Source organism: Lutjanus erythropterus, chromosome 9 (assembly GCF_056507025.1).
Source record: "Lutjanus erythropterus isolate fLutEry1 chromosome 9, fLutEry1.hap2, whole genome shotgun sequence".
In the NCBI taxonomy this organism is placed as follows: Eukaryota; Metazoa; Chordata; class Actinopteri; order Lutjaniformes; family Lutjanidae; genus Lutjanus; species Lutjanus erythropterus.
Window position 1 is genome coordinate 39366652 of NC_139325.1, and position 14971 is coordinate 39381622.

The following is a 14971-nucleotide window of genomic DNA, read 5'->3' on the forward strand; positions in this document are numbered from 1 at the left end:
CTCCATTTTGGACTCTCTGGCTCTCTGTTCCCTTAAAGGTCAACATTGCTGAGGCCGTTTGCAGTTAGTCAACAGCTCAAATTTGTATGTCAAAGTTCACCAAAGTTGAACAAATATTCACACGGATTTACCCCACAACCATGAACAAATCCTCTAATTCCATTTAAACGAATCGATTTCGCCATTTTAAACGCTGGTCTGACCGGACATTACAGCTGTCTTGTCAATTTCGTAGATTGGTGGAACCAGCTGGATGCAAGAGGGAACTGTTTCAAATTTAAGGACTTCCTGCTCATGTGACAGGGCTTTACTGGATAACCAGCATGAAGCGCAAACATGTTTACCAACCCGGCCGGTTTTTGATGTTTTATGCTAAAACAAAGGTATAATTGTGATTTCAGCTTCAACAGAGAGCTGATAAATCTGCTGCGGTCTTCACCAACAACAGCTGTGTGTTTTCCTAGCAGGTGCACACAGACCTAAACAGCAATAAGAAACAGACATGTTAGCTGTAGTTTTCATTTACACAGTAGGAGACATTGTTTAAAGAATAATAATAATTATTATTATAACTTTTAATGTCTTTTAATGTCAATTAATCTGGTGATGAATATAGTGATTAAAAATGCTGCCTCCAGACTCACAAGAGAACGTTGTTACAGAATTGGGAAATAACTAAGTGCGTTATTAATATGTAATTACTATGTGTATATTTTACTACATAGTGTGTACTTGATGCACCTGTGGTTTAATGTGCTTTAAATTTTGAATAATTACATTTTCTGCTACTTTATAGTTTTACTACACATTTTCGAGGCAAACATTGAACTTTTTACTCCTCTACAAGGATTTTAAAACTTAGGTACTTTGCCTATTCAGATCAAAAATACAATTATTTACACTTTTACCAGCAGCACATAGTGCATAAATAAAATTTGACAATTATAACATTATAACATCATTCAGAAATTGGACAGAATGCATACATAAAAATGGTGACATAATTTACTTGTAATAGAGTATTGTTTACGCTGCCTGGTTGGATGTGTTTGGGTGCAGAGTTATGTATTCTTGTAAAACAGTCAATGTCCAAAACATCACAACAAACAAACAAACAAATAAACAAACATTGTGATTTCTGCCTTTCAAAGACTGTTGAATACTACCTTTTCTATCTTATTACATTATTAGGCTACAGTCTAAAATGTTCTGAGCCCAACTGGCTCTTTGTCAGATTTTATGCTTTTAATAAAATAAGAATTTAAAGGGAGCATCCAACAATGCAGTGTGTGCTTGGAAGGCAGAAATAAGTATCTTTATAAAAGAGACAAATGATTATATTTAAACGTCTCTTTCTTAATAACAGGATTTGAACCCCCACACTCTGATATCAGGCCACATCCGCTCTCGCACATACAATAATTACACATTCAGTTCAGGAGGAAACATCAGCTGGATCACTATCTTCATCAGGATTATAGGAATCAGCGTGAAGTAACTCTATATTATCTCTCTCCATTATGTTCATTATTCTAGTGTGCATGCTGCCATTTTCCAAATCTTATTTTACTCATTTTGTCAGTGTCGACAGTTTACAGTGCAGTTTGCAGATGGGACTTGATACAATCTTTTTTTCACCCATTTTAAGGCTTTTCTGAGGTACTTTTGCTTTGTGGTGGTTTGTGATTATACTTTTAAATTTTATTGACATGTTGGTGACAAAGAGAGGGGCTTTCCTGCAAACAGCTAAAAACAAAAACCACAAAAACCAACATATTAAAAACGTTACTCTTGTAAGTAACAAAACCCTCACAGCAGACTTGCATAACAAACCTTACCACAGAAAAGAAACTAAAGTAGAAAAAAACATATGAAACACTCTAAAAACAAACATGCAAACCACCAACATACTCATTCAATTAAGGAGGAGAATTTCAGTGCTTTTCGTCGCACTGGGGCCTGATAAAGTTGAATGAGTGAAAAGCTGAATGGAGCCAGACAGTTGGAGGCATGCGTGGTCTTCATGGTCATGTGGTGGATCGCGTTTCCTTTGTCTCTGAACCCCACGGCCTGCTTTGTCTGAACAAGGGGATCCGATTTCCCCTTGTCTTTGATGTCTCCTCCTCCCACGCTTCCACGCCTCCTCTCTTCAGCCCGTATCCCCCCCCATACCAACCCACTCGCCCTCCCACACAGACCCACACACACACACACACACACACACACAAACGTTCTGTCTAGCCTTCTGCTTACGGGAAACCCAACACAAGGCTGCATCTGGAGGTGAATGCATGGCCATGAGCCGGAATACCTCATCGAATGACTGCATGTGGAAAAAATTCAGGATTAAATAGACAGCAAGCTAGAAACCAAAACTGAGGACGCCATCAGTCCAAACAGAACATATATTTTTTAAGAAACAGAAAGAGAACTGAAAACATTCTACTCAAGTCCAAGCATAAATTAGCTGTAACTGAAGCAGACGTCGTATTACATGCAAGTAAAGGCACAATAGAACAAGAGGACTCATAATGCATTTTGACTATGACTTACTGTTGCATGCACTTTGGTGCTTGAGTTATTAATATTTTGTTCTGAGTATAAATAAACAGCCTTGAATTCCTGACCAGTCCATCACCAAGTTTGGCAATGCTGAACTGAAGTTCCTTCTTCCTCTGTCTGAAAACTTGCAAACCGATTGCCTTATAAGGAAAAAAAAACGTTCAGAGCACAGGATATATCCAACATATGAGGAGAATTACTGATTTTAGAATGCAATCGATGAATCTCATTTATAGAAACAAACTGTCTCTTTATTATGGATAAAACATCAGGGCAGTGGTGCAAGTTCATGAAAAAGGCCCCATCATTTTCTCTTTTTTACTTTTTTCCACCAACTGTTTTGCCCTTTGGATTCTAGCAATTTAGAATGAATGCAACTGTAGTACCAGTGTGATGTCATTGGATGGCAAATTTAGCACTTTTAGACATTTTGATGGTACTTTGGTAGCACTACAAATAGTTTGAATTTGAATATGAGCATGTAATGTATGTATTTAGATTGAACGCTTGCCTATTTTGCCATTGTCTGGGTTAGGGACAGACAAAATCAATTTCTAACATAAAGTTTCAAACTCTTAAGGCATACGTCGATAGCTTTAAAGCTTTAATGCTAGTGTCAGCAAATCCATCAGCCAGATGCTTGTTCCCACATTACGACATAAAAGTTCATGAAAACACAAAAGTCTGAAGAACAACTTCCTAACTCCAGAAATGAGACAATCAGAGGGAAACAAAAACCTCACAGAGTGTGGACTCTCAGATATCCATAAAGTTAATCAAACTAATCAATTTGATATATCAGTTAGTAAGAAAGAGAAAGGTAAATACTGTGCTCAGTTTTTGATGAAATAATACCACCCATAAGACTGAATCCTGTGTATTATTGACCAGTCAAACCAAGGTAGAAACAAGTAAAAACTTCACATAAAGCTTAATTTGTAGACAGAAGTACTAACACACACATTCTGCTAAGCCTTCACAATGTGTTAAATATACAATATACAATATGACAATAAAAATGCTGCAGGCTTGAAACCAAAACTAAACAAGCCATCAGTCTTCAGTTGCCTTCACGCTACAATTTTTGCAAAGCAAAATATTTACATTCAGCATGTGACCTAAATTTCCATATGGCCCGTCTATGGGGGGATAATCCATCTTAACGATCGCTGGGCATCTCCATCTAATTTATGCTCCAAAACAACATGTGGTATGTAAAGCATCCCTTTGATTGCATTGTTGTGGGGGCTTGTGCTGTCAGAGATGGCGGGGGCCCCCACTCTGCCGGTGTCCGCCAGCCAGACTGCCGGGTCAGGGGGGGCCTCGTCCCGCACACAGCCGCTTGGCTATTGAGGCAGCGTCCTTCCTGCAGCCGGGCTGATGTCAGGGCTGAGGAATGTGGAAAACAGAACACACTGGGGGGCCTTGTTCTCCCACAGTGAATAGTCCTTGGGCAGGACTCCAAACCACATGCCACACACACAGCCTGAGACAGAGCGAGGGGGGCACTGGGGGCTGAAACAGAGAAAACGGACTCTCTGGAAACCTGCAAGCGGTTCGAAGTAATACGGATGTAGTTTAACAGATGGTTTGAGGTGATAACGTCTGAAATCTGCAAGAGATTAACTGCAACATAAGGAAGTTTTGACATGCAGTGGTTATAAAAGCATCGCCTCTAACTGAATCTAAATTTGAAGTAAACTTTCTTACAGACAGAATCATCCTGGGAGGAGTTAAACCTCAGGAAGCAGATCTTTTCTCTTTCTTTTTTTATTAAGTTTTCAAATGCGCAGGTAGGACCAGGTGCAAGTACTGTCATGGAAATGGGACACAAAGAGCAGATTTTAATGAGAAATTTGAAGGAATGCAACAACTTATTTTCATTTATTTATCTTTATTTCATTCTACTGCTGATGGTGATCATAAGTCCAAGCATCTATCTATCTGCAGTTTGCTTGAATGAATGAAAAAGTCCAATTTGTTGTGAACAACAAAGTAATTGTTCTGAGATTTGACCCAAAATTAACAAGGATAAACTGTAAAAATACCAGCTTTGTATTATGTAATTTCTATGTACATCATTTCGTCAATTTCAAAACTGAAGTTCATGCAAACAGAAACCGAAAATGTCTCCAAAACAAAGGTGACAAACTGATTGGTATAAAATCCAACTTCCCCAAAACCGCATAATCAAATGATACAGGTAAGGAGAAGGGACTTTTTCCAGTGGATAAAACCTGGTACATGCCAGACTGAATAAAGTAGAGTCATACATGTGATTGGGAAGGACTGAAAGTGAAAGGAGGGAACTGTTAAGAGAACAACAAAGAGCAGCCTCTGGCAAAGCCCAGTGGTTGCTGGGAAATGTTCTTGATTCGAGTTCAAATGATGCAAATGTAGGAAAATGTTCCTAAAGCCCTGCGGGTTGTACCAAAGCAGAAGTCAAACATGTATTGTAAAAGTAAGAGAGTTTGCTAAAGAAATAAAGTAAGACAGGATAAATATGTACAGTAGATAAGGCATGTACATAGATTAAGGTCATCAAAACAGACATTACACAACTTACTGAGACAACATCAAAGAACTTGTGAGGTAGAAACATGATGATATCAAGCCACATAAAAGAAATCGACCACAAAGAGCAACATGCGAATAACATTCAAGTGACTATAGCCGAGGGAGAGTCTGTTTTAGTGACACCTAACAACCAGTTCAATCAAAATAAAAAAGCCTGATGTCCTGAAATAGAACCTAAATGGCCTCTGGGGTGTTGTCTTTTTCATCCCGTAATCAAACAGACCCAGATACATCACATTCTGTCTGGGACACAGTGTTCTTGTGAATTACACAGTGATGAGACACAATGTCCTCACCCAGTCTTGACGTGCCCCATGAATGACCACCGCATTCCTGAAAAAGAACGCGTTACAAAACATCTCAGTGCTTCTGCAGAGAGTTTCCCAACCAACAAGGACCTCAGAGGACTTCTGAGACTGTTATATTGATATTTTATTCTTTTAAAATCTAGTTTTCTTAGTCTTGATGATGGTGATGGCATTAATGTAAACCGTTGATTTAAAGGGGTTTTTAACTGATTATGAAACTGTGTCAATTCAATATTGACGCCTCTATATGACCCACATAAGCAAATGAGACCAACCGTGAAAGAGTCAGCTATTTCTCTATAGTTGTTCTTAATGTCTGCCATTAGAGGAATGGGTCAGATTCTCCTTTAAATCAGAAGAAACCAGCCTTTTCCAGGCAAAGTCACAATGACATGTGTCTGAGCCAAACAGGGGTCTCCAAAATCAACACAATATGAAAGTTCCTTGTAGTATATTTAATCTAGAGAATGTTGAGTTAGAAAAAAATTATAATTTATCAATTTACTTTTTTCTTTTGACTTTTAGACAGACAAAATAACAGTCCTGTTGAACATTCATAATGAAGTTCATTTTTTTAACGACTTCTCAGACGTTACCCTTTGTTATGCAACAAACCTTTACAAAAAAAGAGACACACATCTGCTCTTTTAATAGTTGTTATACAAAAGATGAAGTCATTTATTTTTCATTTTCGTGTCATGCCAACGGTGCATCCCACATGAGATTACATGACGCAGCACATACCGAATACCACATAAATAAGGATTTCCACTTGCTGACATTTATTTTCCAGAGAGAAACAAATCCTTGCTTCAGCATATGTTCTGTGCATCCTCTAAGAAAAGACAGTGAAACATGTTTTACACAGAAACAGGACAGAAGCCAAATATGGAGGCAACCAATTTTACTGACTACACAGTACAGCGTCCGTGTACTCTGAGAATACAAACAGTTTTGTAGCTCTGTTGTCCTTATTTCAGCATGTTAAAAAAGTAATTTGAATCTGAAGTACTGAATAATTTAGGTAGAAAGAGCATGTGAGGATATTAGCTGCGCATACAATGTATACAACAGCGCTGACCTACTTTCTTCTGTGAAAAAAACAGTGTTACACAACCTGCTGTCTGTGATGAGGTGTCCTATAGGAGGTGCCACCAGCTGATGAAAGTATGACAGGTTGAACTGTGATGCTCACCTGTGATGTGGTTTACACCTGCAGTTGCCTTGAACTGGGCAAATGTTTTCATTTCCAACCCATTATTCATCAGCAATTCAATTCTTGTGCCTATAAAGTATTAAAAATATTTAATATTGGCACAGAATTAATTCTGAAATGTCTTCCCACATCCTCGTGCTGTCTTCTCCTCTTTTTATCTTTAGTTAAACTACAAATAAAAAAACAAATAAAGTTTTATGAACCAATGAACTGAAGCCTGCCAACTTTAAATGGGGGACACTGAAAAATCAGAAACTGAAAAAAATGTTTTATAAATTTAAAGATTCTATAAAATAAAAGATAAAAATATCTTTCAGTTGAAGTGAACAGTCTTTGTGCATTAAATCAGTGATTGATTAGGTTAAATATGACCTTTTCTAATTAAGCAGAGGTAATCATGAAGCTGATTATTTCTGAATAATAACGAGCAGTTTCAGATAGAAGAATGTTGTGTCTCAATACTCTCATACTTACGTTCGTACACTGTCACCTACACGTGCAGAGAGCATCAATTTCTCCTATGAGAAATGCTGATTGCAGCTTTTTCTTCTTTGTGGGTGAACTGAAGCTGGACTGGGCTTCACTGCCACGCACCAAAACATCTACCAGCTTGTTTATTCATTTGTGTCCAATTTCACTTCATTCAACATGAACGTCCTTTTAACTCTTTGTTTGCCCTCTGTTTCTTGGAAGGTTAAAAATGCACCATAATCTCTGTCGATGAGAGGTCGACATCTGGCTGAAAGCGCACCAATGTGTTGATTTATATTTGATTCACAGTACCAAATCTTTACAAACTTAATGAAATGAATGTAATGGCGGCTTCAATTTGACAACAGTGTAGTGGTTCTTGCTGGTTCTCTAACCTGACCAGCTAGATGGTTGTCCTTAGAAACTGTTTGGAAAAGGGTGAGCACTTTCAAAACACTTGCCAGGTGATTGGAGGAACCATCTGCCTATCACATCTAACAGGGGCTAACTTTAACCGGTTAGGAAGCCAGTCAGGAGAAGAGCAAAAATATCTTGTCCACCAAGAAAAGCCTTCAGTGTCGTTCTTTGCTCTCTTGCAATGAAGAAATGCTCTCCAGTCAGGATAAAGCTGAGCCTATCAGAGTTTCAGCGCTGACCTCTTCAGGAGCCGCCATTGTTTGTTCGACACAAGTCGCTTCCATGGACGCATCTCGCCGCCGTCACACCTAAAACCACGCCCGTAGTAGTCCCTCCGAGGATGTTGATTGCGCCGCTCTTGGTGCGGACGCAAACAAATAACTTGAAGCCTGGCAAGATGGATTTTTGTGTGATCTTGTGGTTCTCTGAAGGTAAATTAAGGCTCTATACCACAGTTTGAGAATATGCCTCATATAAACAGGGACCACTGTGGAGTCTGACTGAATACGACTTTGCTGATGTGTTAAAACCTATACAGTAGGCATATATTATGTATGTGTGTGTTTGTGTGTCATGTGAATGCCCAGCAGCACTTCTTCAGATCTTCAGCTCTTGCTGTGGTGTGTCATCAGTAAAGCTTGGAGTCGGTCCAGCTTCTGACCTGCTTCCATGTTATTGTAAAGCCCAGTCACGTCTGATGAGATTACGTCCTCCTCTTATGTAAGGCTGAGCAAGTCCAGACATGCACTTTTAACCAGATATTTCAGTGCACTGCAGGATTCTGCCTCGCTACTGCGGTTCAGAACAAGATGTTCCCAACTACTGATGCAGCATTAATGTGGAGCGTCAGGACAGCATCAAAACAACCTGCAGATCCACACGTCTTATCCCATAACTTATACACTAGAATTTTAGACTGTAAAGGTTACTCTTGAAATGCTGTTGTTCCTGAATAAGTCTTGTTTATGTAATTTTGGCAAAAATGTTTGAATAATGGAGATAAATGATTATAACTAATGGTCAGCCACTGTGGTCCAGACTGAAATATCTCAAAAACTACCTAGTGGATAACCAGGAAATTTGTCATGAAAGGATATTTCCTAATAAATCTGGGGATCCCCTGACCACCATGAGATTGATGCAAGGATTTTTGTTGTGTCTCAACAACTATTGGGTGGATTGCCATGAACTTTTGTACAGACAGAAAGACTCTGTTCCCCAGGATGAACTGTACTTTTGGTGATCCCTTTTCATCAAGAGCCATCATTAACTCAGATGGTGACTATGATATTTATTTACACCGCCTTAATGTTATGTTAGCTCACTGCAGTCTTGTGCCTGTAAGTACAGCCTCACAGAACCCCTAGCATGGTTGTAGATTCTTCATAACTGTTTGTGGGTTTCTTTTTAAAGCCAGAAAATCAGCATGTTGAGTTAAATTTCTTTATACAAGTGTTTACAAGTGTTTTTACAGTCCATCCTCACCAGAAAAAAACAGATAACTCATCTGTGTGTCGTCTGTACGTCAGAAGATAGAGTTTGTCTCCTATCGATGGGTCCGTGGTTTGATCCCCACCTTGATCGCCACCTCTGACATGTTGAAGTGTCCTTGAAGACAAGTCCCTTGAATCCCAGGAGACTGTGGATGCACAAGTCAGTGCATTCCCAAATTGCAGGTCCCAAGCCCAGGTAATTGGAGAGGGTTGGATCAGCAAGCGCATCCTGTGTAAAAAGTGGAGCAGCCAAAAGACAAGGAAGAAGTAGGGGTGCAAGCAACTTATCACAACCTAAATTATCTTCATTGTTATGCAGTGACCTCTCGAGTCCATAGTAATAATGAGGGAGCAGTTTAATGCTGGATGGGTCAAACAAACACCAGGGTTCATGTCTCATATGAGACCCAGTGCACAGCGGATGACGTGGGCGCCATAAGTGGCATTGCTATCTTGCACCGGCGCTGTTGTCATTTTCCCCATATTTGCATTAGAACAAATGAACTTGAACCTGTCTGTACACCCACAGGTGGTAAGTCTAAAAATGAAGGTGTGGCCAGGTGCGTTTTTATCTTGTGCATGGCTCATTGTGGTCAAAACCAGTAGTTCCGTCTGCATGAGATAGCAAATAGCACCTTTGGCTGAGGCTTTTTTTTTCCCACACAGGAATGTGGATTCATAAAGTTCCTTAGAACATATTTTCTATTAGAAATAAAGTGTAAATGTAAAGTGTATGTGTGTCACATACAACATTTATGATCTATAATGTACGAAATGTACCCACTGGATGACTCGTGGAGATTGGTCTTCTTTCTGAAAATCTTTTCTCTTTGTTTCCTCTCTGTATTTCTGCTATCATGCTGCCAATGCTAGCATTCCAGGCACACCTGCTTCTTAAAGGTGATGAGAGCCGACTTTCTGATTGGTTCACTGCATGCTACACCCAAAACACACCCATGAATTGCGTCCATGGCACAAAATGGCAAAAGTGGATTTGGACAATGCCTTGAATAATTTAAAACCCTTTGAACAATGCGCTTCAGATCACTGCGGGACAGGGCTCCTTGACTTTTATTTTACATTTTGACCTATCCTAATGTTAAGAATAGCAAATGGAAGAATACTGCCTCTGCTGCCTTAGTTTTTTTTTTTTTTTTTTACCACTGATGTCACTGTATCATTTTGTGGCAGCGAGAACCACAAAGTTCATCTCGTCATTTCTTCATCAGATGGTGGCACCATCATGCAGGAGACATCGTCACAGACAGTAGAGCCCCAGGTTGTGCAACACTGTTCATTTAGATGACAAAGTAGGCCAGTGGTGTTTTAAAAGGCTTATATCCTCACAGACATTCTCTTTTCACTTAAATGATGCAATACTTTATTATAGGCCTACATGGCTTACAGTCTGAGATGTCTACTGTTTTAAAAAATGCATATAAACACCACTTAAGGGTACGTCAGGTCTGCAGGCTTTGTGATTGGTTGATGCAACAGGAGAGCTCTTCAGTGGTTTAAAAAAACAGCTCTTTATTTCACTGAAATCCAACAGAAATCCCCTCCATAATCCATCAGACTCCCTAGAGACATCCAACAACTGTAGAGAGGAAAAAAAAAAAAAAAAAAACATGCCCGCCCACAGGCTTTCGGTTCTACTGAAAGCATTTCAGGCAATAGAAAAAAGCTTTTGGGCAACATGTCTGATTCCAAAAATCATAGCTTGAGGATGTAGGGAGGGATTTAAGAGAGGTGAGCGTTTGTAAGAAGTGAACAACATGGTAGATGGTGTTAAAAACCTCATTTGCATTTGTATAGATACAACCATGAGAACAAAGAGCTCCAGAACATCCACCTACACACATGTGACATTTCTGTCCATAATTTGACTTACAGGTGGAAAATGTTTATTTCGTGTTTCTCTACAGAGGAAATATTTTTTTGTAGAATGGAAGACAGAACAGTTTCCAACGTTTGATTCACAGACTGCACCTTTAAATCACTGGTTTAAACAGTGATATTTAGGTAGCTTTTGGAAAGAGAAACATTCTGGAGTGAAACCTTTATATTTTCACATTTGATGCACGATAATAATACAACCATAAAGTGCAAACAAAAGCATTTTCATGTAGTCATACAGCTGTCAAAAAGCTTATTTTTCTCTTTCCTTCATTTCACCTGGATTATATATTTTACTGACAGAGGACAGATGGTCTTTAGAAAACAGAGTGTTTGACAATGTGCTGATTTTAAAAACATAATCTGAGATTTGCTTTCAGCATTTACTAAACAAGTGCAATGAAATTCTATAACACAAAGGAACAAAATAAGGAGGACCATTGGGGCCAAATGAAAAAAAAGAAAATATATTTTATTAATTATTATTTATTTATTACTTTCTGAACCCTAAAACTCAGGAATAAATTGGAGAATTGGACTCTGAATTTAAACAATTAAATAGTAATTTGTTAATTAATTATTCTGTATTCTAAGAGTAAAACCAGAATGAGTTTAAGAGTCACATTTCTCTTAATAAACAAACAACAACAACAAAAAAAAACATCCAGAAGAATCAGAATCTCAAAATTGGCTCTAGCATTAAGGCTACTTTTTGAGATGATCAAGATTAAACTCATTTAGCATTTTACCTTTTTCTTTTGGTTTTCTCTCTCTTTTTTTTGCAAATGGCCTTAATCCTCACCCGTACGCGACACAACAACAGACATAGAGAAAATTATTAGTAACAGATTAGTTTTGCATGACTGAATCTGTGTGAATTAAGAAAAAGAGTAAATACACACGCTTATGAATATAAAGTGCTGGCTGAACGTTGTGCACAAACACTGTGATAGTAAAACAACAGTGGGATCTATGAACAAAACACCTGAAAAAATAATCAATCGTTTCGAATGCCGAAATTCACAAAATTCACCTTGGAACATCATGTGCCCTCATATGTACCACTAGTCGTGTTGAGCCATGCTGAGACTTTGAGCTCATCTTTCTCAACAACAGAGGATTGTGGGATTTCATGTTTGGACCTCAAAGCATCCAAAACTGATAACAAAAATTTTAAAAATCATCAGTAACCAAGTTATTGAAGATTACTGTCAAATTTCACAGGGACTATTTCGACAGTAGAAAGTAGTTCAAATGAAAACTGCTGACAATATTAGGTCTGTGAATTATTCAGAGTCACCAGGACACTGTTTCTGGGAAAACAGTTGTAGCTGAATAGTTGTAAATGTCAGTTTTCATTTATGAGCAGCACAACTTCTCCTCATCCAACTGTTGGAGTGGGACGGAGGCTCAAATCTCAGGAACAGATAAAACCCAAGAAAAATAACACTTTTTGCATGGTTAGATACCACTTAATGTAAGAGAGAAAATGTCAAAAACATTGTAATTTGGATGAGGTGGTCCTTCAACCACAAATTGTCCAAAGAAGGTGCTCAGTGCAGGTTAGGGGAGAAACTGGATGGATAAAATGTTAAAAAGTGATATTAAAGTGCATGTGAGAGAATAATATGTGAAGTGTTACAAAGTGCTAAGAGAGTTTGTTCTGTTTAATGGAGGATTCCTAAAACTTGTACTTCTGATCAGTCCTCACTTTGCTGATAAAAAGAATAAACTTGATGAACTCCAGTTGTTCTCACTGGAATATATAAGCTCATTACAACACAAATCTGATATCTGAGATCGTGGTACAGCATGTGTGCATGGACGCAGACTGATACCGAAAGCTTAATGTCACGCAGCTTTATAAGACATCTAAAGTCCTCCAGAATCATGCCATCTGGGAGGAGCAGCTAGTATGGGTAACTCTGGGTCAGCGCTGTATCTCAGCGAGCATTATCAAGGGAGTCTGGAATTTCTTCAAGGCCCATCTTATCTACCTCTGGGCACCCAGAGCCTCCAAACATAAAGCATGCAAACTGTGAAGGCCTCATGAGGCGTTTCAGGTCAACAGCCATGTCAAAGAGAGCATAAATTAGACATTCCTTCATGTTCGATCAGGCTGTGACGGGGGGCTGCAGTAGATGATGGTGCTGTAGGACAGGATTGTGAGAGTCTTTGTGTATTTGCAGAGATTTTCTTGAGGCTGACGAACTGCCCTCCAGGCCGAAGTTTCATTCCAGCAGAGACTTGGAAGATTGTTGGTTCTCACATTCCATTACAGCCGCTGCAAAAGTCAGAAAACAGAGGTTATCCTCAGGAAAGTCTGTAAACCCAACTATCATCATCCATCAACCAGAACACTTGCAGAACTCTGGTTTTACTGCTTAAATGCACCTGGATTTAACACGCAGATTAAATAATGACTAAAAAGAAATGCTGTGAATCTTTCTTATCATTTGATCAGTTTCGTGAGTTGTTTTGAGAAGAAACGGATCATGCATGTGAGATATTTCATGCGTGTAGTTTGTTTTTAAAACAGTAAAAAAATAAAAATAAATGATTCACCAACCACTTTGGCCTGATTGATAAGATGTTGGGTGTGTTATTATTTAAAATACTGGCACCCATTTGGTGCAGCCATGTTTTTAAAAAATAATTCCACAGCACTGCTGCCAATCAGTTATCAAGCCTATCAGGCCTGTAAACATCCGGGTTTGAAGTACCAACCCTGAACGTTGCCACTGCTTTCAATGTGTAAAATATACTTTTGTTTTGTCAGCTTCTCAGCATGCCGTGGGTGTGCTGCACACATGACTGTAAATCAACACAGCGATCGCTGCTTCACTGTTTAATCTGTTCTTGTCTTTACAGCTTTGCCAAGTTGCACTTGGCGTGGTCATGTTTGAGATGTTCTTTCAACAGTTGTACTGAGGGCGTGTGCAGAAAGGTGTGAGTGCAGAAATCTGGTTGGTATGAAGAATTAAGCCAAACACCATGCTTATATAACTAAGCTGCAATTAATTAAAACAAACACAAACAAACATTGCATTTCCTAAAAAACATTTGGAGTTGACATTTCTAAGCATGAATGCACTTAAGAGTTCACATACACTATGCACACACCTGATTTTACTTCAATCAATGCAGCTGACACACCTGGACAGGTGAGTCTCTGTTTCATCACTCATGCATGTAATGGACTGAAACATGTGAATGCAATGACAGTTTAGTTCATTAACCTTTATGCTCAGTGTGGTGCTACACACCAAACCATGCATGTTCACATCCTTCACCAGATAAGACGACGTGGAATTAATTCTGGAGACACATGAAGGACTTGGCATGGTCCCTGGATCAAACTGTCTGCAACAATCAAATTTGTGCAGACTTGCACTCTTGCGGGAGTTGCTATTGCAAAGAAGAAACCAGGACAAACCAAACTTATTGTGCATTCTAATGCCCACACTGTCTTACTATTTAGTATGCCAGAAAAAGATTTTGTATGTCCCAATACATAGTTTGTCAAATGCAATATGCCAAAAATACCAGAATGTTCTAATGCATCCGGTCCCATTTTGGAGTGTGCAAGCCTGCATCGTTTTCTGGCTATCTTGACCCACAATCCTTTGTGCTGGGTGTATGCGCAAGAGGGTCGAAGTTCAAGAGGAAGTAGTATGTCCCAGTTGTATGTATACTGCATGCAACAGTGCATACTTTGTAAAGGAGACTGTAACACATACTTGCAGTAAAAAGAAAAATTCTATGATTTGTAATGCAGGGTTGATGTGTCTTTGTTAAAACCTTACATGTATTGTATAAACCTAGGCAGGGCATTGCCGCTCAGCCTTCAGTTTTCCCCAGTGGCCACTAGCGGTATTGCGGTGAAAAATTCCCCCTACATACAGTATGACAGAGGCCTCTGTAGGACACCTTGAACAGCAAACAAGCTCAATTACAACTCTTTCTATCATGACTTTTTGATCCATGGAGTTTTTATACTTATAAAACTGTCAGCAAGCTGAGAAAAGTGA

General features: G+C 38.9%; 1 long non-coding RNA gene across 1 annotated transcript; it reads right to left on the reverse strand.

The window, feature by feature from the left end:
* Positions 1-11987: 11987 nt before the first annotated feature.
* Positions 11988-14689, reverse strand: LOC146322158 (uncharacterized). Its single transcript, XR_014771368.1, has 2 exons — positions 14064-14689; positions 11988-13224 (listed from the first exon to the last, which is right to left on the reverse strand). It is a non-coding gene; the product is annotated as an uncharacterized LOC146322158 (long non-coding RNA).
* Between the last annotated feature and the right edge of the window lie 282 nt (positions 14690-14971).